This window comes from Schistocerca americana, chromosome X (genome assembly GCF_021461395.2).
Source record: "Schistocerca americana isolate TAMUIC-IGC-003095 chromosome X, iqSchAmer2.1, whole genome shotgun sequence".
Classification (NCBI taxonomy): Eukaryota; Metazoa; Arthropoda; class Insecta; order Orthoptera; family Acrididae; genus Schistocerca; species Schistocerca americana.
Window position 1 is genome coordinate 657,263,515 of NC_060130.1, and position 25,644 is coordinate 657,289,158.

A 25,644-nucleotide genomic window follows, 5' to 3' on the forward strand; every position below is an offset into this window, starting at 1 on the left:
AATATCATCAGGGAATGGGAATCTCACGTAAACGCCATCCAAACTGGTATCACATAAGAGAATCGAATTAAAGTCAAGTGCCTTTCTTTCGCTAACGATAATTGCAATTATCACCAATAACAGAACAAGAGCGATTCACGCAGTGCAGAAACTACACGAAATTTCACAAAAAAAAAAAAAAAAAAAAAAAAAAAAAAAAAAAAAAAAAACGGACTACAGATATCTTATGAAAAAAACCAAATATCTGGAAAGACAGCCAGAAGATAAATCGCCTTTAATCACAAAACATGGTAAAATTGCACAAGTCTGCCATTTTGAAGACCTCTGAGAAACTATACAGTCCTCAGGATTAAACCGAATCGCCAATGACCAAAGAATCGAAGCTTCCTGGCAGATTAAAACTGTGTGCCCGACCGAGACTCGAACGCGGGACCTTTGCCTTTCACGGGCAAGTGCTCTACCAACTGAGCTACCGAAGCACGACTCTCACCCGGTACTCACAGCTTTACTTCTGCCAGTACCTCGTCTCCTACCTTGTTCTGCAAGGTTCGCAGGAGAGCTTCTGTAAAGTTTGGAAGGTAGGAGACGAGGTACTGGCAGAAGTAAAGCTGTGAGTACCGGGCGTGAGTCGTGCTTCGGTAGCTCAGCTGGTAGAGCACTTGCCCGTGAAAGGCAAAGGTCCCGAGTTCGAGTCTCGGTCGGGCACACAGTTTTAATCTGACAGGAAGTTTCATATCAGCGCACACTCCGCTGCAGAGTGAAAATCTCATTCTGGGACCAAAGAATCACTCACCAAGCTCCAGAAGGGCTACGAGCTAACATGGACGCATTACAACAAGAAGTGCATTTCGACAGACGCAAAATTAAGACACTATGGAACAGCGATTCTTCCAAAAGCAATCTACGCAGCCGAAACAATGGTGATTGATGGTCATTTAAAAATTAGGGAAATAGAAGAGCTGGAAAGAAATTCTCAGGAAGATTTACGGGCAATCAACAAAAACGGCATTTGGATGAAGAGACCACAAAACGAGCTCTATATGAAGACCAACACAGTAACGGACGAAATCAGAAAATGCCGAACCAAATTTTATACACATATCTACAGGACAGAAGACTCCAGAACAGCAGGGAAACTTTTCAATATATTATAATAATAATAATAATAATCCCCGTGGAGGCCCGGGAAAAGAATAGGCCTCCGGTATGTTCTGCCAGTCGTAAAAGGCGACGAAAAGAACAAACCACTAATAGGGCTAACCCCCCTTTTAGTGTGATTAGTTGGTTCAGGACAGAACTAAAGAAGCCTCGGACAAGCGCCGTCATGGTTGCCGTCATGCCCGCCCACAATGGTAACGACACTGCTAGCCAACTGGAAAATGATTCAAATCCAAATAGAGGTGTTTTGCAGGATATGCTTCCTGCAACCACCCTAGAAGGAAAACAAAGACAGAGGATGAGATGGTCAGATGAAGTTAATCGATACCTCATGTTCTGTTATTACCAAGCAACAAACCTAGGAACCAACACAACTGGATACAGATCACAAGTATACACAACATTTATTACCAGATACCCAGAATTAAAATTTTTAACAGAACAACGACTAGCTGATCAGATCCGTGTAATAATAAAAAATAACAGGATACCCCAGTCAGAATTAGAAAACATCAAACAACAAGTACAACAAATACTGGAACAAAATAATGTGCAATCAGAAGAAGAAGAAAATACAGTAATGGACTCAAACATCCCAGAGCAAACAAACAAAGAACAACACGCACCAATTAAACAATCAGAGGAAAACGAAATCTTAAGACAGCCACCAGAACAAGCACAAATAGAACACGAAGCGACACAGATGTTAGATATAGAAGAAAAATTTCAGCTAACATATATAGAATACAAAGACACAAATACAGACATTAGACCATTCTTGCATAGACCACCAAGTAACCCACAAGTCGAAACAACAACAAAAACTATCAACACAATAAAATAAATGAAAACACAACTATGGAAGAGTTACAACTACTGGTTTATATAGGAGCACTCACTACACTAAATATACACACTAGGCAGAGATCAGAACCAACCAACACACAGAAGAAACCCACAAAACTAGCATGGCAACACAGGCTACAGATCAAAATAGAAAAACTGAGAAAAGACATCGGACAGCTAACACAATTTATAAGAAATGAAATCTCGGAAAAAAACGAAAAAGGTTAGGTAAAATCTCACAACAAGAAGCGACAGAGCAATTAGACGAAAAGAAGCAGAAATTACAAGCATTAGCCGAACGACTCAGAAGATACAAAAAAAAGTGAAAATAGAAGGAAACAAAACCAAACATTCAACGCAAACCAAAAGAAATTTTACCAGACAATAGATAACACACACATTAAAATAGACAATCCACCAAACATAACAGACATGGAACACTTCTGGAGCAACATATGGTCAAACCCGGTACAACATAACAGGCATGCACGATGGATACAAGCAGAAACAGACACATACAAGATGATACCACAAATGCCTGAAGTGATAATTTTGCAACATGAAGTCACCCAAGCAATTAATTCTACTCACAATTGGAAAGTCCCTGGAAATGATAAAATAGCAAATTTCTGGTTAAAGAAGTTCACCTCAACACATTCACATCTAACTAAATTATTTAACAGTTACATTGCAGACCCATACACATTCCCTGATACACTTACACACGGAATAACATATCTGAAACCTAAAGATCAAGCAGACACAGCAAACCCAGCTAAATATCGCCCCATAACATGCCTACCAACAATATACAAAATATTAACTTCAGTCATTAAACAGAAATTAATGACACATACAACACAGAACAAAATTATAAATGAAGAACAAAAAGGCTGTTGCAAAGGAGCACGAGGATGTAAAGAGCAACTGATAATAGATGCAGAGGTGACATATCAAGCTAAAACTAAACAAAGGTCGCTACACTACGCATACATTGATTACCAAAAAGCTTTTGATAGTGTACCCCACTCATGGTTACTACAAATATTGGAAATATACAAAGTAGATCGTAAATTGATACAGTTCCTAAACATAGTAATGAAAAATTGGAAAACCACACTTAATATCCAAACAAATTCAAATAATACCACATCACAGCCAATACAGATTAAGCGTGGAATATACCAAGGAGACTCATTAAGTCCTTTCTGGTTCTGCCTTGCTCTGAACCCACTATCCAACATGCTAAATAATACAAATTATGGATACAATATTACTGGAACATACCCACACAAAATCACACATTTGCTATACATGGATGATAAACTACTGGCAGCAACAAATCAACAACTCAACCAATTACTAAAGATAACAGAAGGATTCAGCAATGATATAAGTATGGCTTTTGGAACAGACAAATGTAAGAAAAATAGCATAGTCAAAGGAAAACACACTAAACAAGAAGATTACATATTGGATAACCACAGCGACTGCATAGAAGCGATTGAAAAAACGGATGCCTATAAATATCTAGGATACAGACAAAAAATAGGAATAGATAATACAAATATTAAAGAAGAACGAAAAGAAAAATATAGACAAAGACTAACAAAAATACTGAAAACAGAATTGACAGCAAGAAACAAGACAAAAGCTATAAATACTTATGCCATACCAATATTGACCTACTCATTTGGAGTAGTGAAATGGAGTAACACAGACCTAGAAGCACTCAATACACTTACACGATCACAATGCCACAAATATAGAATGCATCACATACATTCAGCAACAGAAAGATTCACATTAAGCAGAAAGGAAGGAGGAAGGGGATTTATCGACATAAAAAACCTACATTATGGACAGGTAGACAATTTAAGAAAATTCTTTCTAGAACGAGCAGAAACAAGCAAAATACACAAGGCAATCACTCATATAAATACATCGGTTACACCACTGCAATTTCATAACCACTTCTACAACCCTTTAGATCACATAACATCAACAGATACGAAGAAAGTAAATTGGAAAAAGAAAACACTTCATGGCAAGCACCCGTATCATCTAACACAGCCACACATCGATCAAGACGCATCCAACACATGGCTAAGAAAAGGCAATATATACAGTGAGACAGAAGGATTCATGATTGCAATACAGGATCAAACAATAAACACCAGGTATTACAGCAAGCATATTATTAAAGATCCCAATACCACAACGGATAAATGCAGACTTTGTAAACAACAAATAGAAACAGTAGATCACATCACAAGCGGATGTACAATACTAGCAAATACAGAATACCCCAGAAGACATGACAATGTCGCAAAAATAATACATCAACAGCTTGCCTTACAACATAAACTTTTAAAACAACACGTTCCTACATACAAGTATACACCACAAAATATACTGGAGAATGATGAATACAAATTATACTGGAACAGAACCATTATAACAGATAAAACAACGCCACATAACAAACCTGACATCATACTCACCAATAAAAAGAAGAAATTAACACAACTAATCGAAATATCCATACCCAATACAACAAATATACAAAAGAAAACAGGAGAACAAATTGAAAAATACATCCAACTGGCTGAGGAAGTCAAAGACATGTGGCATCAGGATAAAGTTGACATCATACCAATTATACTATCAACTACAGGAGTCATACCACACAATATCCACCAGTACATCAATGCAATACAGCTACATCCAAACATATATATACAACTACAGAAATCCGTAATTATTGATACATGTTCAATTACCCGAAAGTTCCTAAATGCAATATAACACATACCGTACAGTTAAAAGGAAGTGACGCTTGATCAAGGTACGCGTCACTCCATTTTTAACCGGACTTAACGTCTGAGAAAGTGAAGATAATAATAATAATAATAATAATAATAATAATAATAATAATAATATCCGTATGGCTCAGTGGCCTGATGCAATTGGATAGAACTTCGACGACTTACGTGCCACTTCAGTAATGCTACTGGAGAAAGGGTACCTAAAGTTTCACGTGGAATCCGAAGAGGTGAAGGCAGACAAACATTTCGTGTTCCGACTGGGATTCGATCCCGCGACCTTTAACTATCGGCACGCGCTCCACCGTTCTAGCACTAGACCACCGATTCTATAAATAAGTCCCATCATAAGCTATTAACTCTACTGTGCTTGCGTGCTTATTGCTCAGTTTCTTCGTCAATTGTGTAACAGTAATGATGTCTGACCGCGCGCTCATTCGTTGGTCCTGTACGTCGGGTTTTATATTTCGTCGGCATAAAGACCAGCGAGTGACGTGGCTCTGTGAGCGTGGACCAAGGTTACTGAGTCAAGCGGTACTACTCGCGACCTAGAACAGTATATCTGCCACGAAATCAGTACATACATCACCGCCGCTGCCATGTGAACAATTACACCAAATTCGCTTCCTTCAACCACACGTCACTCTTTCTGTATATTTAAAATCATTGGTGTATGAAGGTGTAACTAAGGATGTAGGGTTTCCAGTGATGGTTCTACTCTTTTCAAGAACATTTATTTTGACAGGACTTACTTCATGGTGCATTAAGGAACACCGTGAGTGACCTAATACAAGGAAGGATCTGCACTTCAGCATTGTTCTGTAGTACCACATTTTCGGAACTTCTATTCCCTTCTTCTCAAAACTGCTTGTCGTTCATGTCTGAGTTCCGTTCGTGGCTGCACTCCAGATAAATACCTTCAGAAAAGACTTCCTAATCCTTCAATTTATGTTCGAAGTTCACAAATTTCTCGTTTTCAGAAATTCTTTTGTAGTTATTGCCAGTCTGAATGTTGTATCCTCTCTACTTTGGCAATCGTCAATTATTTTGCTGCCAAAATATTAGAACTCTTACTACTGCTAGTGTCATTTCCTAACCTAATTTTATCAGCATCGCCTGACTTAGTTCGACTAAATTTCATCATCATCATCATTGTTTTATTTTTGTTGTTATCAAGAAACTATTCATTCCGTCAACAGCTTGTCAGTAATTTTCCATCTCTGAAATAATTAAAACGTCATCGGCAAACTCAAAGTTTTATTCCTTTTCCAAAGTTCCCTTATATTTCCTTTTCTGCTTCTCAGCGTACAGACAATGTTGACGATAGGTTTCACCCTTCTCACTCCCTTCTCAACCACTGTTTCCTCCAGCACCACCCCCTCCCCCTCATGACCTTCGGCTCTTTACTCCAGTCTGGTTTCTGTAAAAGGTTTCGCTTCCTATATTTTACCCCTTCTTACCTTCAGAATTTCGAACAGAATATTCCACTCAACATTAATAAACACTTTCTAAGTCTACAAATGCTATCAACTTAGCTTTGCCTTTCTTCATCTATCAAAGCCACCTATCGACTGAACCCGCTACCGTGTTTAACAGTTCCTGCGCGCCAAACCTGTTCGTTTTCGCACGCAGCGGCCACACACTGTCGATACGCGACTTTACTCGCTGGGTAATCAATGCGCGCGGAAACAGTATGTATACGACACATGCAGCGGCTGCCTTAATACTGACGTATAACATCGAAAGCGGTAGGAATCCGCAACCAGAAGTGCGTTATTAGAAGATAGTTGCAGAGATTAGAGTTAACAGCCAACCATTTGCACAATACAGGTTTGTTAGACCTTGACCATGGTTTCGATGCTTCTAAAACCGTCTTCTTCAGAAGCTACTGTACATAGAATCACATTATCTATAGTCAATGTGGGAGACGTTGACTGTCTAGTACATGTCATCCACTTAGTCACCATTTAAAATAAGTTATATAAAGTAGTAGACGTCTACTGTAGGGCTTTGTCTTAAACTGTCAAAAAATAGTAGACGGCTACTACTTTTAAATAATGTATTTTAAAGGGTGATTAAGTGGATGACATGTACTACAAATATCCAACAACTCCCACATTGGCTATAGATGATGTGATTCTGTGTACAGTATCTTCTGAAGAAGACGGTTTTGAAACCGTCGAAACCATGGTCAAGGTCTAATAAACGTGGATTTTTCAACTGGTTGGCTGTTATTTCTAACCCACTGAAGCTCTTGCATGCACAGTTGCTGAAGTGCCGCCATGTTCAGAAGCTTGAAGACATATCTCCAAAGAATGTAGTATGGGATCAGGCACCTGAAAAATATGACTTTAGAAGTGATGAAAGAGACCATTAAAAATTTACTAGATTATTGTTACGAGATTTCGAAAAATTACACGCGATGATCTAGACAAAAGGAAGAAAAATAGACACCCAGTTTCGAAAAGCAATTACTATGAGAGAGACTTTCACAATTAGTTAGATTTACAGCCTCACGAGACACTTTTACAAGCTTGCAATACTTTATCTGCATCTCCAGAATGTATAAAAATTTGTGTTTGAGGTCTATGATTTCATCTACGAGACCCTGAAAGAACATTTAAGCAAAATCTACATAGAATTCGAATTTTTTTGGACTTTTACATCGATTATTTACACAAGAATCCAGATATGTCTTTAAGGGTTTCGAATACAAGATTTGCGTTTTCATTATTTTAGGGCATATAATACGTAGCAGAAGCACGACGTAAAATTGTTACTGGAGAGCCTTTAACGCTGTCAGAAACTTCAGGAACGGGTGCTATTTTCAGTGATCTAATTTTACAAATATTTTCCCAGATCAGCATCGAAAATTACATTATTAATCGGATGCCTCACTTGTGCTAATATACACACATTTTCTCAGCTCATTGGCAATATGTTGGCCATATGAAAAATTGCGGTCTATAGGCGCCGTTGCACTATTTCATGGTCTCAAATGCCTGCTTGCACTAGCATTGCTGATTTTGTTGTGTGCCTGCAGCGGTGGCTGATTTACTCTCTCTTCAGCTACCTTTTCGATGGCGCTTTTTCTGGTGACCTATGAGCAGTTAGTACTTCAATAGCGGTATGTTAAGTCTGTTCCTCCAACAATATACTTTGGTCGTTGTGTGAAGTTTCACACGCCTGAAAAAATTTTTTTACTTGTTCGAAGTTCAGACCATGAATGACTACTGCAAAAAGTGGTATTTTCCACATTCTACGTGTATGTTATTGACAGAAAATACATCATGTTACATGCACTCACTCAGACAGGACATTATGAGTAGAAGCGTTTTTCAGCATCTTATTTGTTCTTGTGGATGTGGATTACAATGTTCTGTATATAGATGTTGGCTGTCAGGGCAGCATATCTGATACAGATGTCTTCAGAAATGAAACCATTTGAAGGAAACGCTGGTAAAGGCTCTATGGAAAGGCTTCAGTAACAGATTTTGAAGAACAAGTAGAGTGGTGGAAAACGCTTCTCGTGTTCCAAGTTCTGTGGTTAGATTTTAAGAAAACCGAAGTTATTGAAACCTGAAAAACAAAGGCTTATGGCTACATTGTCTTTAAAAGAAAGACTCCCCATCGCACTCCCCTCAGATTTCGTGGCAAGCTGGCCCAGTGGACAGCCCGTCAAAAACTTAACACAGATCAAGCACGAAAACACTAAGAAGGTGTACTCAGCTGTGAAAGAAGAAGCAAAACAAACAGTGAATGGTCCAAGCCCAGGATCTGTAAGATCGAGCTTACTAGATGAACCTGGGCGTCGTGGTTGTGTGATCTCTGACTGCGAAGGAGCGTTTTCAAAGCTCCCTCGTGCCTCTTTTTTTCACAACACTGAAATTTTCGTCCGGTCAATGGCGTGTCTGTTCGCCTTCTGCAGTTTTGGCAGTCTTGCCACAAGTTAAAAAAAAAGAAAAGAAATGTTGTACTTGGGTAGAACAGGAGATACGTACGTGTGAAGGTTCCTTCTTTACACCTCGATGTTGCAAACGGTCATTACACCACGACACAGAGAAATCTTAATACAACGAACAGACAGTTCATAACTCTGCGAAGAAAAAAAAAAATAATGTGGGGCACGAGGGAGATTTGAACACAGTCCAACACCGTGACCACGCAGCCATGACAGCGTGGTTCTCGCAATTATCTCGATGTTTCACATCTTGAGTTTGGACCATTCACTGTTTCTATTTTGCTTCTTTTCTCACATTTCGGTACACCTTGTTTTCATGATTGATCTGTGTAAGTTTTTGACAGGCTATCTATTGGGCCATCTTACCACTAAATCTGACGTGGTTGCGTTGGGGATTTTCCCTTGTTAGGCTTACAAACTTTTCGAGAAGACAACCAAATTCACGGGCACTTTACACTTCTGTAGGTAGTCTCGATAGGAAAATCGATGGTTTAGTAGTTCCCGGTCGATGGAAAAACGAATGTGAGGGATCTTTATTCAGGTCATTGAGAATACTGCGCTAACAGCGGGCAACAATGACAAGCAAAGCCGTTGGCGCCTCGCAAGACAAACGGCATAATTCTTTAGCAGTGCAATTATAACCCAAATATTATGAAAGTGTTTTCTTTGCATTCCCACTCCTCTTCCTTTTCTGTTAGTCACATTAAAACTAACGTAATGAGAAATACGCTCGCCTTACAGTGTATTCACAGTCTAGTGCGATTGCTTTTGTCTGCCATAAACTCATGGAAAGTAAGCCACCTTCAGACATAACCAGTTCCTCAGTAGCTATTAATTTGTGTGGCCATGGTATCTGTAGTTGCTGTATAAATGTATGGTTCCACCTTTAAACATTAAACAAATTTTCTTCTCCACAAAAGTTTCGTTCTAATGAAATATCGTCAGTGCTACGCACATTACGTGTATTTTATAATCTTCTTAAGACTTCCAGTTTCGTAAGTAAGATTTTTCCATCTAAAAACATATGCAATCTGCAGGCAACTTTCGATGTTTTTCCAAAAACGAGACCTCACGGTGAAAATCTGCATCTAGCAATTGCACTGACAGGTATCACATTGTCTGTGTTCTAAGTGCAACCTCAGGACTATGTAACTACAAATAATTCATACCCAGAAGCTGCTGTGTGACGTTTCTTCATTCAAGACTGCTCTCTTATATAGGAAGCTAGTAAAGATGTTTTCTATAGCATGTTCATTTCCTCTTTTTGTCCTTCCATGCGTCTCCACGTGTATCTTTGCTGTGGTGGGCTCTGCTTCTCGGGCCCCACAACACGTCTATTGTCCAGCTCTATCAGGGCAAGACACGTCTTGCTGCTTATTTCTGCAGCGCATAAAAAGTAGAACTACCGTCTCGAGTGCACGAGCAGAGCACACTGCTATCTCTGTAGCTACGCGATCAGCGCGGCGGATTGCTAAGCGAAAGGGCCCGGGTTCGGTTCCCGGCCGGGTGATTTTCTCACCCCAGGGGCTGGGTGTTGTGTTGTCCTTACTTTCGTACCGTCATACTTGACATTGCTCTTGAGATAGCTGAGTGGCCACGGCTCGAAAGCCAATAAATAAAACACCAGAATCTCTGCCGCGGGAGCGATGCGCCGCAAGTTCGACCGCGGCGACCGCCACATGCTGCAACACCACAGCAGTACAGACCGCACGAGGCGCTACCGCGCTCAGTAGGTATGTGCTCCCAGCTGCGAGTCCCCGATCAGTCGGGCCCGTGTAATGAGCAGTATCTCCGGTTTCACGCGGCCACCGCTGCGATGGTCGTAACTGCCTGACAGCACGCTTTCCCGGCTCTCCCCCACAGCTTTCCTCTCTAGCGACGGACACCGACAAGCTTTACGAACACAGTCCTCTCGGCGTGGAATATATCTCCATTATCTGCATCTGCTTTCCACAAGTCAAAGTACAGTATGTGGCAGAGGCTACATAGCGTGTCTGTATCGTATTTCCAACTCCGTATTCCTGTCGTGGATCGTGTGCGGTAATGAAGACTGTCGACAGGTCTCCATTTAACTCTGAAGGGCTCTGAATTTCCCGTCATGCTCTGTTCTTCCACGAGACGAAGAAAGCAGATACCGGCGCCCAGGCAGATACAGTGTTCCCTGGGTTCCGGAAAGCGTTTGATACAGTTCCGCACTGCCGCCTAACGAAGAAAGTACGAGTGTACGTAATATCAGACCCGCTGTGTGACTGGACTGAAGAGTTTCTAGCAAAAAGAACACTAATGTCATTCTGAACGGAGAGAAACCTTCAAACGTAATAGTAACTTCGGACCTACCCAAAGGGAGTGTTACAGGAGCATTACTTTTCACAAAACACGTAAATAACCTAGTGTATAACGTCGGAACTTGTATGAGGCTTTTCGCGGATGATGCTGTTGCATATAGAGAAGTCGTAAAGCTAGAATACTGCAGTTAAGTGCAGGAAGAAGTTCGACCTTTGGAACAGGGATTCGCAGCTGACCCGCAACGTAAACTGAACGTATCCCGCATAAACAGGATAACATATCCATTATTATACGATTATATGGCTGCAGAACAATCACTGGAAGCAGTCACATCCATATAATATGTAAGCGTATGCGTAAGTAGCGATTTGAAGCCGGCCGAGGGGGCCGAGCGGTTCCAGTCGCTACAGTCTGGAACAGCGCGCCCGTACGGTCGCAGGTTCGAATCCTGCCTCGGGCATAGAAGTGTGTGATGTCCTTAGGTTAGTTAGGTTTAACTAGTTCTAAGTTCTAGGGGACTAATGACCTCCGATGTTAAATCTGATAGTGCTCAGAGCCATTTAAGCAATTTGAGGTTGAAAGACCACATAAAACTACTCGCAGGTACGGCAGATGCCAGATTTATGTAATTTTTTTTTTAAATTACCACTACCAGTCACAAACTTTGTTAACTATTGTATTATTTGTTTATTTTGCTACATGTTTCGAGGGAATACCTCATCTTCAGGCTAAATGGCATTAGAAAAACAATTTCACGGTAAGATTATACTGATGTTACATAGTATTTTCATACATGTTGTGCTTATCCTGTGGAAAAAGAGGAAACTTAGGAAGAGGCGATATCACTTTGGAAGCTGGACTGATGTTTGCATGAAAATGTTTCATAACAATCACTCACTATGTTCTTGTGGCGTGGCAGTCTCGTTGCGATAAGCTGCGGTGTTTATTTCCATGCCTCTCTTGGAAATACCGCAGCTCATCGCAACGAGACTGTCACGCGAGAACAAAGGGACTTACAAAACATTTTTATGCAAACATCAGTCCAGCTTCCAAAGTGACATCGCCTTTAATTTCCCTATTCTTCCAGAGGATAACCACAGCATTTATGAAAAGACTATGTAACATCAGTATAATCTTACCGTGAAATTGTTTTTGTAATGCCATGTAGCCTGAAGATGAGGTATTTCCTCGAAACATGTAGCAAAATAAATAATACAATTGTTAACAAGTTCGTGACTGATCGCGGTAACTTTTTAAAAAAATTACATATTTCTTGAGACAGTCACGGTCGAAAAATAGTCGAAATGACTTCAAATTCTTAGATGCCACATTTATTAGGAAATTTAGTCCACATACAAAGAAGGTTGCTTATAAAACCTTCGTTTGACCAGTACTTTAGTATTTGCTCGTCAGTCAGATCTGTACTAGATAGTATTGACTGAGGAACTGAAGTTCCAAGAAAGAGCAGTGTGTTTCGTTACAGGTTCATCTAGTAAGCGCGGAAGCGTTAACGATATGCCCAGCCAACACCAGTGGCAGACGCTGCAGGGGCGTTCTGCATCAGGATGTGGTTTACTGTTCAAATTCCGGGAGCTTAATTTCCTACAACAATCAACCAATATATTTCTTCTTCCTGCGTTTATCTCGCGAGAAGATCACGAAGGTAACACGGAAGTTTACCAGCAACCGTTCTTCCCCCGATCCATTCACGACTAATAGTGAAAGAGGGAAGCGACTGGTTCACAAAGTACCCTCCGCCACATACCGTAAGGTGGCTACCGGAGTATAAACATACATTCACGAAATATATATAGACAGAAAAAATTAAAGGAGTAGGACAGCGTGTGTGGTTCGATGTAATGTTCCTTCGGACAGACTGTACTACTGAATTTCATGCCAAAAACGGCAATCTGGAGAGCAAAAACAATGTCTCTCTGTGCGGGAATCATTAGATTCGCATGCAAGAACCACGGGGAGTGGACATCAGCACATACGGCAGTTTGGGACTGGCCGTGAGTCGTGCACGGGCAGCCAAAGTGGTTAAGGCAACCGCTCGCGTAAAGCAGGAAATCCGGATTCGACTCCCGATCCGGCAGAAATTTACATGTTGTTGTTGTTTTCAGTCCTGAGACTGGTTTGATGCAGCTCTCCATGCTACTCTATCCTGTGCAAGCTGCTTCATCTCCGAGTACCTACTGCAGGCTACATCCTTCTGCATCTGCTAAGTGTATTCATCTCTTGGTCTCCCTCTACGATTTTTACCCTCCACGCTGCCCTCCAATACTAAAGTGGTGATCCCTTGATGCCTCAGAATGTCCTACCAACCGATCCCTTCTTCTAGTCAAGTTGTGCCACAAGCTCCTCTTCTCCCCAATCCTATTCAACACCTCATTAGTTATGATCTACCCATCCAACCTTCAGCATTCTTCTGTAGCACCACATTTCGGAAGCTTCTATTCGCTTCTTGTCCAAACCAGGTATCGTTCACGTTCCACTTCCATACATGGCTACACTCCATACAAATACTTTCAGAAACGACTTCCTGACACTTAAACCTACACTCGATGTTAACAAATTTCTCCTCTTCAGAAACGCTTTCCTTGCCATTGCCAGTCTACATTTTATGTCCTCTACTTCGACCATGAGTTATTTTGCTCCCTAAATAGCAAAGCTCATCTTCTACTTTAAGTGTCTCATTTCCTAATCTAATTCCCTCAGCATCACCCGATTTAATTCGACTACATTCCATTATCCTCGTTTTGCTTTTGTTGATGTTCATACTATACCCTCCCTTCAAGACACCATCCATTCCGTTCAACTGCTCTTCCAAGTCCTTTGCTGTCTCTGACAGAATTACAATGTCATCGGCGAACCTCAACGTTTTCATTTCTCCTCCATGGATTTTAATACCTACTCCGAATTTTTCTTTTGTTTCCTTTACTGCTTGCAATACAGATTGAATAACATCTGGGAGAGGCTACAACCCTGTCTCACTCCCTTCCCAACCACTGCTTCCCTTTCATTCCCCCGCGATTCTTATAACTGCCATGTGGTTTCCGTACAAATTGTAAATAGCCTTCCGCTCCCTGTATTTTACTCCTGCCACCTTCAGAATTTGAAAGAGTATTCCAGTCAACATTGTCAAAAGCTTTCTCTAAATCTACAAATGCTATAAACGTAGGTTTGCTTTTTCTTAATCTAGCTTCTAAGAGAAGTCGTAGAGTCAGTATTGCCTCAAGCGTTCCAATATTTCTATGGAATCCAAACTGATCTTCCCCGAGGCAGGCTTCTACCAGTTTTTCCATTCGCCTATAAAGAATAGGCGTTAGTATTTTGCAGCCGTGACTTATTAAACTGATAGTTCAGTAATTTTCACGTCTATCACAACTGAAATTTTCGTATGTTACTAATATGTCGTATATTCCGCGTACAGTCGTGTTCGCAATTTGCAAATACATTTCAGAAAGAAAGAAAGAAAGAATTATCTCGTCTGAGCGTCCGTATCTGAACTGTAATAGTCAGCCTTCTATGACGCATGCCATCTACCTTTTAGCGTCTTCGACTCCACTTATTGACTATTTCTGTGTTGCTCTCGCGTTGAGCAAAAGTAGTGAAATCACGTCTCTCTTCACAAACTCATTACTCCTCTCTTTTAACTCCATTAGAGACCGGATTATAAGCATTTGCATATTTGGCTCCTTTTCACCGGTTATGGCATATTTTAACTAAAAACTAGTGACTATGCATATTTTCGCTCTATGTTTACAACATTTTAAAAATTTAGACGGGCAGTCTCTAGCTCGATCTAGTTTTGTGTGTCACGGATTGACCGCGACCTAGAACTGCGTGCAATCGCTAACATAGAGGCCACTACCTAGCGAAATCATTATAGAAGAGGAACAGGCAGACAGAGGCAATGCTCCTGTGCCCGCGCCCCTGGTTAATCCCCTCCGCTGTCATACAGTACGCGTCGGCAACAAACTACGCAAGCTTTTAGTCGCACGTCCATTGTTTCACTTTATCTTTCTATTTACTTACACACAACTGAACGTGTGTACGACGTGTAGTGTGTAACGTGTTGTGCGCCATGCCGCCCGAAAAAAGAAACGTCGTTTCGTGGATAGGTGACCATCCTGGAACATATACACGTTTTATATTGTCGAGTTTGCGAGAAAAACGTTTAGTCCAAAAAACAGTTTCAAATAGATCAGCATGTCAAGAAAAGTCTTCATATCGGAGGAGTGCACAAGAAAGGACCACGACAACTCCTGACAACAGCCAGTTGCAGTAGCAGGGATTTGTCGAAAGGTAACCAAAAAAGTCTGACGTGTATCTGTGTAAAGCACTCATTGCAAGCAATATTCCTCTTCACAAACTTACAAACCCTATCCTCAAAGGCTTCCTGCACAAATGTTGCTTAGATCAAAACATACCAGATGAATCAATATTGCGTAAAAATTACATACCGACAATTTACGTAAATGTTCTGGAAGAAATACGCAATGAACTCAAGGACAGCATTATCGGAACACCTGTGGCCGTTACATTGCAAATTTAATTGTTGGTGCCTTAAAAGAAGAGCCTTCTTCCTATTTAGTGGCCTGCAAACAACTTGAAAAAGTATATCATTCTACGATCGCCAGATTTGTGAATGAGGGTATTAGAAAAATATTGCCAGTATCTTCTGCAAGATGAACGGGTGTGTGTTTTTTTTCAGATGCTGCTCCCTATATGATCAAAGCAGGAAAAGCCCTCCGGGTATTTTATCCCAATTTGATTCATGTGACGTCCTTTGCTCATGGAATGCATCGCCTTCCTGAAGTACGTTCCACGTTTGTGAATGTAAATAAACTGATTTCATTCACAAAGAAAGTGTTTCTAAAGGCTCCTGTTCGCATCAAGACTTACAGAGTAAAACCGCTAAATGCGCCTTTACCTCCCGAACCAGTGGTAACTTTGCGGTACGTGGGTCGAAGCTGTGTTATTTTACAATGAACATTTCGAGGCCATTAGAGGGGTAGTAAACGACTTCGATAGTGCAAAGGCTTTGGCAGTTTGCCAGTGCAGGGAAGCTTTTAATGGCCGGCCGAGGTGGCTGAGCGGTTATAGGCGCTTCAGTCTGGAAACGCGCGACTGCTACGGTCGCAGGTTCGAATCCTGCCTCGGGCATGGATGTGTGTGATGTCCTTAGTTTACTTAGGTTTAAGTAGTTCTAAGTTCTAGGGGACTTAGAACCTCAGATGTTAAGCCCCATAGTGCTCAGAGCCATTTGAACTATTTGAAGCTTTTAATGATTCTGGTATTAAATAAGACATTGCTGTGATGAACACTCATTTTTCCCATATATCTACAAATATTAAAAAGCTTGAAGCTCACGATTTGGAGTTGAATGAATCTGTTCAGTTAATGAATAAAATGACTCTGGTGAACTCATTGCCAGAGGCATTCCCAGGAAAACTTGAAAGTTTGTAAACATTTTAAACAATAACCCAGGTTTTGAATCCTTGTGCCGAACAGTTTTATTAATGGGACAGGTGAACTTTTACCAGAAACATGAAGTGCCAACATAGCACCCAAATTCAAATGCTGCCCAGTTACCTCAGCTGATGCAGAACGGTCCTTTTCTGCTTATAAAAATGTTTCGGATGATCGAAGACACAATCGTCCTACCGAACATTTGAAACAGTACTTGGTCGTTTATGTTTACAATAGTATAAAAATGTAAAATAAATTGTAAATGGTGCTTTGGTCCAATAGTATTAATTGAAAGTTAATGCAGTTCAAAACAATCATGATTGTATGTTTTTTAAATAAAATATTACCGAGTTTTTGAGTGTGCCCCTCTGCGTGCGATATATCTCGAAGTTGGTCCTGTAGCTGCGACTCACTCGCATCGCATCCGCTTGTTACCGACAACAATAACAAAGAAAGAACAATTCTTTGAACACTGTATGCCTCCCCATTTTGCAAAATTTTAAAAAATAATCCCAGAAAGACCCCTTCCTACCCTCTACCATAAAGTATTCAGAAAATCAGAGTTCCGATTTTTCCCGTGGCCGGCGCTCTTCCTCGTAACTGATATGCACAGGTTCGACTTTCAGATATAATGCACGCAGTAACAACCATGTTTTTTTATTATTTGATCTTGCACACTGCAACACTTTTCATGCATTTTTACGTATTTTTCAATCATAGTTGCATACATATTTTAAGGTTTTTATGATGCATATAATCCGGTCTCTACTTATTAAATAATGGTCCCGCAATGACAAGACAGTATTCTGAAACATTTTGCACGAGATTTCCGTAGGCAATTATTATTCCTATGAAACCAAATATGCTACATTCCGGTTTAAATTAGATCTGCATAATCCGTGGACAGCCTACACACATGGTGTTTCACAATTCCAATTCAGTTTTCTAGGGGGTTGTAGAGGGAACTTCGTAGATAAAGCTTTGGTATGGAACCGATGTTCAGAAACGTGTCGTTTGGATAGAAATCAATTTAAAATTTCCCCTCATCAGGCTAAGCACACAAACTGAGAAGAGGGCGTCATCGCCAGTCCCTACTGTAGTAACAACACATACCATTTTCGTCCAATTGCAACAACGGCTGCGAGAAACTGACACGTTCGCAAGTAAGAGCGTTGACTGTGGTACTTCACAGATGCGCCGCACACTAGCCTTTGAATGACGTCCTCCGTCACGCAAAAGAGAACCTGACGAGTACACGAAACATTCCCCATGCTATGGGCTCCTGTGGAATACACGGGTCACAGCTCATTATCTCCGCTTTTTGTGATCCGTGAAGCGGGAGATTTCAAAGTAATCCGACCTTCATAGGAATTGTGAAACACACTTTATATCTCGAGAATAGTCACGGCCACATATCTGCAAGGCACGCCCTACGCTACTTCTGCTCCTAACCATCTCCACACAGAGAACGACAGTTCTGTTTGCTAGGAAGTCTTCATATCATTCCGATTCGCGATCTGATAATCCACCAACACGGAAGCGAATAATCCCAGAGGTAACATTCCAAGTCATGCAACATAGTACCCAAAAGTGTCATGTGTGTCCAATTTTCTGTGGACGCTCTCTCAGCAGTAACATTAAACTATCCCGAACGACTGAATTAGACCAGTCACCACTGAAGTTCCGAGTCTCGCGAACATACCCGGGACATTCAGAGCTTCACGGGCAGCTAAGAGCAGTAGGTGATTAATCAAATTACACTGTAAGAAATACTGCAACCAGCCACAGGAAAAGCTTACAACTGCCTAGAATTCCAGCAGACGAAAACAGCTGCGGTGTTCTCCAAGCAAAATGGATAACATGATGATTAATCAATCTTTCGAAACTGCATCCGCTTGTCACTGTAACTTCAGAAAAAAATGGTGGTCCAAGTACAGGTACGGGAAACTGCAGGATCATAAGGGGCTGTGATGCTGCTGACCCCCCCTCCCAGAACAGTCTCCGATAAACTTAAACATGCTTGCACAACCATGTTGCTGTTCATTCGAAATATATGTTTCTTCATAAGGACAGCTCTTCGTGAATCGACAATTCTGAAACGGCCATGTAAACTCCAATTAAATCTTGATATTCGACAGTCTGCACATTACTTCAGGCAAAATAAAGCAATGCTATTAAACCTTAACTTTTACTTGTTTATTCCTCCTGGGAAGATTGGGACCTTCAGGTCCACTCTTACATTTAACCAAACATCCTGAGTAAGTTAACAGTACAATGTGTTTATTGCATGGAAGGAAGACAAAATGTAGTTAACAGGTGCTAACAGTACTGACCAAAAGGAAAAGAACAACGAATCAGGAATTTAATTTGGCAAGTGATCCTTAGACGGCCCATCCGAGAAGAGAAAAATGTAGTATACATATGGTAATGAATTTATGGTATTTCAGAAATGTCAATCTAAGTTTGTATTAAGTAATTTACTCGTTACTTTCTTTCCTAATGCAAGTAATGATATCTAACAAATGCACAGCAGTAGTACATAAGGAATTAAGTTTTGAGACTAAATTAACTAGTCTGAAGAAAAAGAAATAATAGGGTAAGATTATCAGAGAGAGAGAGAGAGAGAGAGAGAGAGAGAGAGAGAAAGAAAATATATATATATAGACAGGCGCTACGAAGTTTGAAATGACCTGGGAAAACATCAGGTCGCACAGATTACGCCACCTGTACACTCGATATGTACGGAGCCAACATTACAATACCCCAATAAAATCAGAGTGTTAAGAGTCCAGTTTATGTGGTTCATATTGCTTTACTGCAGAATTCTGTAATACAAGAATTATCGCATTTTTATGGGTACTCAAAATACTGCGCCAGGAGCTAAGTACTAAATACCTGTACATGAACAAGCAAGATAAGGGCTTTATGTCTCTTCCCTACCACGACAAGGTCATTCGAGACATATGAAAAGCTCCATTCATACGTTATGAGAAGGGGAAATGCAGGAAGAAGAGAATTAACGTAATACGTTCTTGAGAGCGTAGTAGTCAAGTACGGCCAACCACGCATAAAATAAGTGTAAATGTGTTATCAGACTCGTCGAGTACTTAACGTGTAGGCGAGCTATGCTGCTGGGCACGGAATCTTAGCGACTCTACCTAGCCGACCAGAGCAGCCAGTAATCCATAATGGCCACCAACGCGAGTTCTGTTTATACTACACAGTTCTCCTCCACCATTTCTACGAATTCTAGACACTTATTGCTATTTCTCCGTCGTGAAATTCAGCACTTAAGCTGTAACTGTGGAAAAGTCTAGATTTTAGATAGTCACTATAGTGGCACGGCAACAGAATTCTAACCACCTAACTGTTGCATCACGCAGGAGCTAAGCTTCTGTAAAAAGTGCTACTTCAACGAGGAGAAAGTCCACAAATTTACCACTCAGATGACCCAACACACAAGTAATACTGTTTTATCGAATAATTCTGACGGGAAATTACCTTTTCACTAATGAGAAAATTTACACAGTACGGAAATTAAGGCCGAGCAAGGTATTTGTTCTTCAAATATGTCTACACAGAACAAACATTTCCTTGATAATTGCGAAATTATTTATCGAACTTTCTGGTTACACAGTACACATTAAGTGTTGCGATTAGAAACGTCAGCAGATTCTTGTCAGAGCTATACAAAGTGAGGAAGCGCAGAAATATGGCGCTCGTGTGGGGCGTTCCAAGGCCACATTCCTCTGGAAGGAGTCCCGCTGGGCCGATGGCACCATTCACGTTCACAAAAACTGGCCAAGGGGCACAGGGAGGATTATCTGCCGGAAGGACAAGCGTCAGCTTTCCTCCAGAAACGTAGTCCTGGGCCTCATATCTTCTAACGACTCGTTTTACGAGAAACACTTCCGTCATGTAGACAAGACTTGCCTACAGATTGTGTATCTTACGAGCAATCTGTTACAGTTCTAACTAACGATCAAGAACAGGACCCAAGCCAATTCGTCCTGAGTAAACTCTCCTGTCACTGCGCTATGTAGGTCAGAGCGCCTTTCGGGAAATAGCTGTTTCAGTGAGTGAAGGCAATGCAATAATGTTCATAACGGTCAGGTGTCAAGCTAAACTCAAAATTCTCTTAAAGAGTTTGGCTTAGGACAGGGAATTCCATTAGGCTTCCTTTCCACGTAAAATATAAGGTCTCAAATGGGCCGGGAAAACCGGTTCGTAGCTGTGAAGCAGACAGGGGCGAACAACCGGCCTGCAATGTGATATTGCAAGGGCGAAGGATTTTCCACCAACAGTAATGGCCAATACCAGTCAACTTCCGGCGGACGTACGATTTGTAGATATTTAGCGTAACAATTCCTCGACACCTTTTCCTACTTTGTGGCACCGCCCTCATTAGGCGATTTTATTGTAAGTGCAAAGTAACGACCACAACAAATAAGAATAATCCGATATTATTCCATTACAAATTTAGTGGCGAACTTCTGGAGGTCACACTTCGTTTAAATATCGAGGTGTAATACTACAAAGCGATAAGACGTGTCCCGTACGTGAAATTAGTGTTAGGGAAGGTGAATATGGAACTAATTTGTTGGACGAGTTCTCGGAAAGGCACTGTGCGATTGTATAAGAAAACCGAATGCAAATTGCTAAAATTACCGACTAAGAGTACTGCTCAGGCGACCAGAGCCTTTATAAAGGGCATTGCAGCAGATTGGAAATTAATTCATAGACACACCGTTGGACTTTTAACAGCCTACATGACGAAATATGATGGGGAACCGAGGAACTGTTAGAAAGGTGACGTTTTTCTCGCGAAACTGTTGGGGAAATTTACATAATCGGCATTCGAGGCAGACAGTTCTGGAGCTTCCGTCACATCGTGCATACGTGCCGTAAGAATAAGAAATTGAGGATGCTTTGTGAGGCAGACAGACAGTGACTTCCCAGGCTCTATACGCCAACTAAACATGCCGCAGTCGTTCATACTGACGTAGGCACTCCGCCATACACTCCCACACCCACGATTCTTCATCTATCTTCTGTTCCTTCCAAAGTTCGTTTGATTCGAAATTATCCTTACCCGACTTATTTTTGTACAGTCCTCCCTTTCGCCTCTTCTCTTCAACTTAACTTTCATTCCTCCTCCTATTAAATTATCTTTGTCTCTTAAGCACAAGCATTCTAAGTCTCTTCAGTTTGTACCTTTATCGGTCTTATTTTCAATACAATGACAGTAAACAGGATGTATCAAAACTTAGTTAGGTCTTCAGGTTTTGATACGCCCTGGCAACGAATATATCCGATACAACAACAGCTTTATTCTCTGTCACCTGGTAGTCAACATTTTGTAGGCGGTATCTATCAAATCAGTGTAATCCTTCACATTTATTATTTTCCTTCCATTAACGAGTAGACTGTGGCGACTGTATTTTAACACTAACACTTAACTACTGTTTTTGGTTGATCTACATATTAAATCGAACTGTTATATACCCAGAGCAGCAGTTATCCGTCCGAATATTGCTTTTAGCATGAAAGAGCTTATTAGATACGACGTACAAGGCTCAACGAGAAATCAAACCATGCAGCATGTTTTATATAACAAAGCCTTTTCAGCAGCGCAAGTCACCGAGACTTTAAATGGAAGCTAAAGCTTGTGTGCAGGTCTTTGAATAATTAGGCTGGCGCTCCGTCACCTAATTCCCCTACTTCTACTCCGCTTTAAGCATAAGTCTAAAATCTCTACTCCAACCATCTTTAATCTGTAACTAAACATATTTCGAAGAGAACAGTTTCTACGTTCTATGTTCGTGGCCTAAATTGATTGTAAATCTACTGCGCGGAAATAGGAGATACTGATCTGAGGATTTGTGATCAATACCTGAAAAAACATCAGTCGCCAAGTATCTAGTTCTATGCTGCAGTAGCTATGGTATTCAAAGTGAAACCACCACATGAAACTAGTAAGGAAGTCAGACATCTGATTCATCAGAAGAATCTGAAGAAAATTTTATTTTCCCCCGCGAACTAGACAGCTTACAGAATCAAGCAGGGAGCGATGTTTCTTAACAGCGCCGATTAGCATAGGAGGCATGCAGGCTTTCTTCCCTCACACTACTACCAAATTGATTAGCAAATGACAGCAGTACCTAATCACCCTTTGACACAAATCTTATGCGATTTGCAAAATCAACAGTGACTGACATGTAACCCCTGCCCCTAGGCTAACACGGAATATCAAAATTTTTGCTAAACTTAACTGCTTAAAACTAGCGAAAACCTTATGACCTTCCTTGTATCCTCCTTAGCCTAATGAATGGAAAACTTGCTGTATAATCCACCACAGAGACGAGGGACTGATCGGCCAAATCATTTAACTCGCGTAATTTGGCCATCAATTCTCGAAAGCCAAGTTAGATTTATTGCACGTCCTACGTACCAACAGAATTTTTTTCAGAGTCACGTTGATCGATTCGCCTCCTTTCAGCCCAAGCATGTTACGCATGAGAGCATCAATACCACGATAAGGTATTAAAAGTCCGTTGCTTTCAAGTTCTGTAAATTACTCAGAGCAACTTGCTACGAAAAGCATATGGACCTTTGCTTTCTGGACACAGGCCGCACGTGACAAAACTCTGACACACACACACACACACACACACACACACACACACACTGGTACGGCTTTAAACATTTCTCCAGTGTTCACATCCGAAATATAGCTATTTTTTTCTGCTCTCAGAACAGAGAGCGGGGTCTGCGAAAAGCAACAGGTGAGCTCTTAACAGTGCCATCTCTCCAGTAAAACATTCTTTTAGACAAGTAATGGTTTACAATCCGCTCACAGAATTATAAAATGCAACTCGTATCAGTTTACAAAAACTGTATGAAGAATTTGCTGTTGCTAATTGGGATTACATAGATACAAAATCTGCTCATGTATTCCACAAATGAACACAACTTTCATTAAAATAATTTGACATCGTCTACACCATAGGACGCGGGTCTGAAAGTTATAATTTCAAAAAGTAAAAGAAAACACGTGGAAAAATGGCTATTTGGGTCCGTTGAGAAGTTCAAAATATTGCATGAACTTGTTGCATGAACTAAATATCGATTCGTTTAGTGAGAAGGCACCAATATTTATTATGGGATAACTGTCTAGCAAGTCGTCATCAGTATCCCATAAGTAATTGGTTCTGTCAAGCAAACTAGTTCGTCTAATTTTTTGAAACTGTTTTAATAATAATCACATTTTAAAGAAAGGGCTTTTTTCCCTCTTATCCTACACTCACACATATAGTTCTTTATTTAAATGAAAAGAGCGCCTGATTACGCACTTAACATACTCCATTTAAACTTATCGGAACAACATACAAGCGTACAGCGATTAAAGATTAATGCAGTTTGCTGCGCTGCTGTCAGGCGCTCTAACAACAAAAAGAGAGCCCGGCAGTGATGACACACGCGCTTGGTCTATGAACTTTGGAATGCCGGCAGATGTTTGTGTGCCATGCAACGAAAAAGCGAGTAGTCTAGAGAGCGACACCAACAGCTGTGCAAGAGAATGTTTGCAGGCGACGCTAACCTGGTACGTCGGACGGATACATGGACGCTCAAGCAGCTGCTCGACACGAAATGTGGTGCTCTGGAGCGAGGATACTACAAGGATGTTGCAAACACAGCGATGCAGGCGGCGGCCATCTTGGATCGCGTACAGCTGCGGTGGAGTCCAGCGGAATACTGTTAGCATGGCCGCGCTGGAGCGCTGGTGTTATGGGCCGGGACCCCCACCACCAGCCGCCTTTCCCAAGGCGACAATGCGGCGGCAGCGACGGCGGCGCCCCAACAGTAGCGGGAGGTACGCACCGCTCATACGGAAACAATTTTTACTGCCTCACTCGTGCTTTATTGAACTGCAAGTAGGTTTGAAAAAGAAAAGTTTTGACAGTAGGCGGTCATCGTCAGATGCCTACGGATCTTGCTGTTTTAAGCTACTTACATCCTCCACAAACCATTTTACAGTGCATTGTGGAGCTTCGTACCGATAGTTTTAAGAGGGGCAAGGGTGCGCACTTACGGTTTTATATTATATATTATATATAATATTATATATAAAATGTAGACTGGCAATGGCAAGGAAAGCGTTTCTGAAGAAGAGAAATTTGTTAACATCGAGTATAGATTTAAGTGTCAGGAAGTCGTTTCTGAAAGTATTTGTATGGAGTGTAGCCATGTATGGAAGTGAAACTTGGACGATAACTAGTTTGGACAAGAAGAGAACAGAAGCTTTCGAAATGTGGTGCTACAGAAGAATGCTGAAGATTTAATGGGTAGATCATATAACTAATGAGGAGGTATTGAATAGGATTGGGGAGAAGAGAAGTTTATGGCACAACTTGACTAGAAGAAGGGACCGGTTGGTAGGACATGTTCTGAGGCATAAAGGGATCACCAATTTAGTATTGGAGGGCAGCGTGGAGGGTAAAAATCGTAGAGGGAGACCAAGAGATGAATACACTAAGCAGATTCAGAAGGATGTAGGTTGCAGTAGGTACTGGGAGATGATGAAGCTTGCACAGGATAGAGTAGCATGGAGAGCTACATCAAACCAGTCTCAGGACCGAAAAGCACAACAACAACACATTATTTATTTATTATATTTTTATGTATTATTATAATATAATATTGTTTATTATATATTATTTATACAAAAACCACTCCGTCTACAGGCCACAAGTGGCCCATCGGGACCACCTGACCGCCGTGTCATCCTCCGAGGAGGATGCGGATAGGAGGGGCATGGGGTCAGCACACCGCTCTCCCGCTCGTTATGCAGGTATTCTTGACCGAAGCCGCTACTATTCGGTCGAGTAGCTCCTCAATTGGCATCACGAGGCTGAGTGCACCCCGAAAAATGGCAACAGTGCATGGCGGCCTGGATGGTCACCCATACAAGTGCCGACCAAGCCCGACAGCGCTTAACTTCGGTGATCTCACGGGAACCGGTGTAGCCACTGCGGCGAAGCCGTTGCCATATATTATTTATATATTATTCAATATTATAGGGTTTACTATTTT

At 41.1% G+C, this 25,644-nt stretch overlaps 1 protein-coding gene across 1 annotated transcript in view; it reads right to left on the reverse strand.

Moving 5' to 3' along the window:
* LOC124556486 overlaps positions 1-24,319 on the reverse strand; it is a 260,035-nt gene extending 235,716 nt beyond the window's left edge. The window contains exon 1 of the mRNA XM_047130441.1: positions 24,152-24,319. The gene's annotated coding sequence lies outside the window, so the exon portion shown is untranslated. The remainder of the gene's footprint in view (positions 1-24,151) is intronic.
* Positions 24,320-25,644: the final 1,325 nt, after the last annotated feature.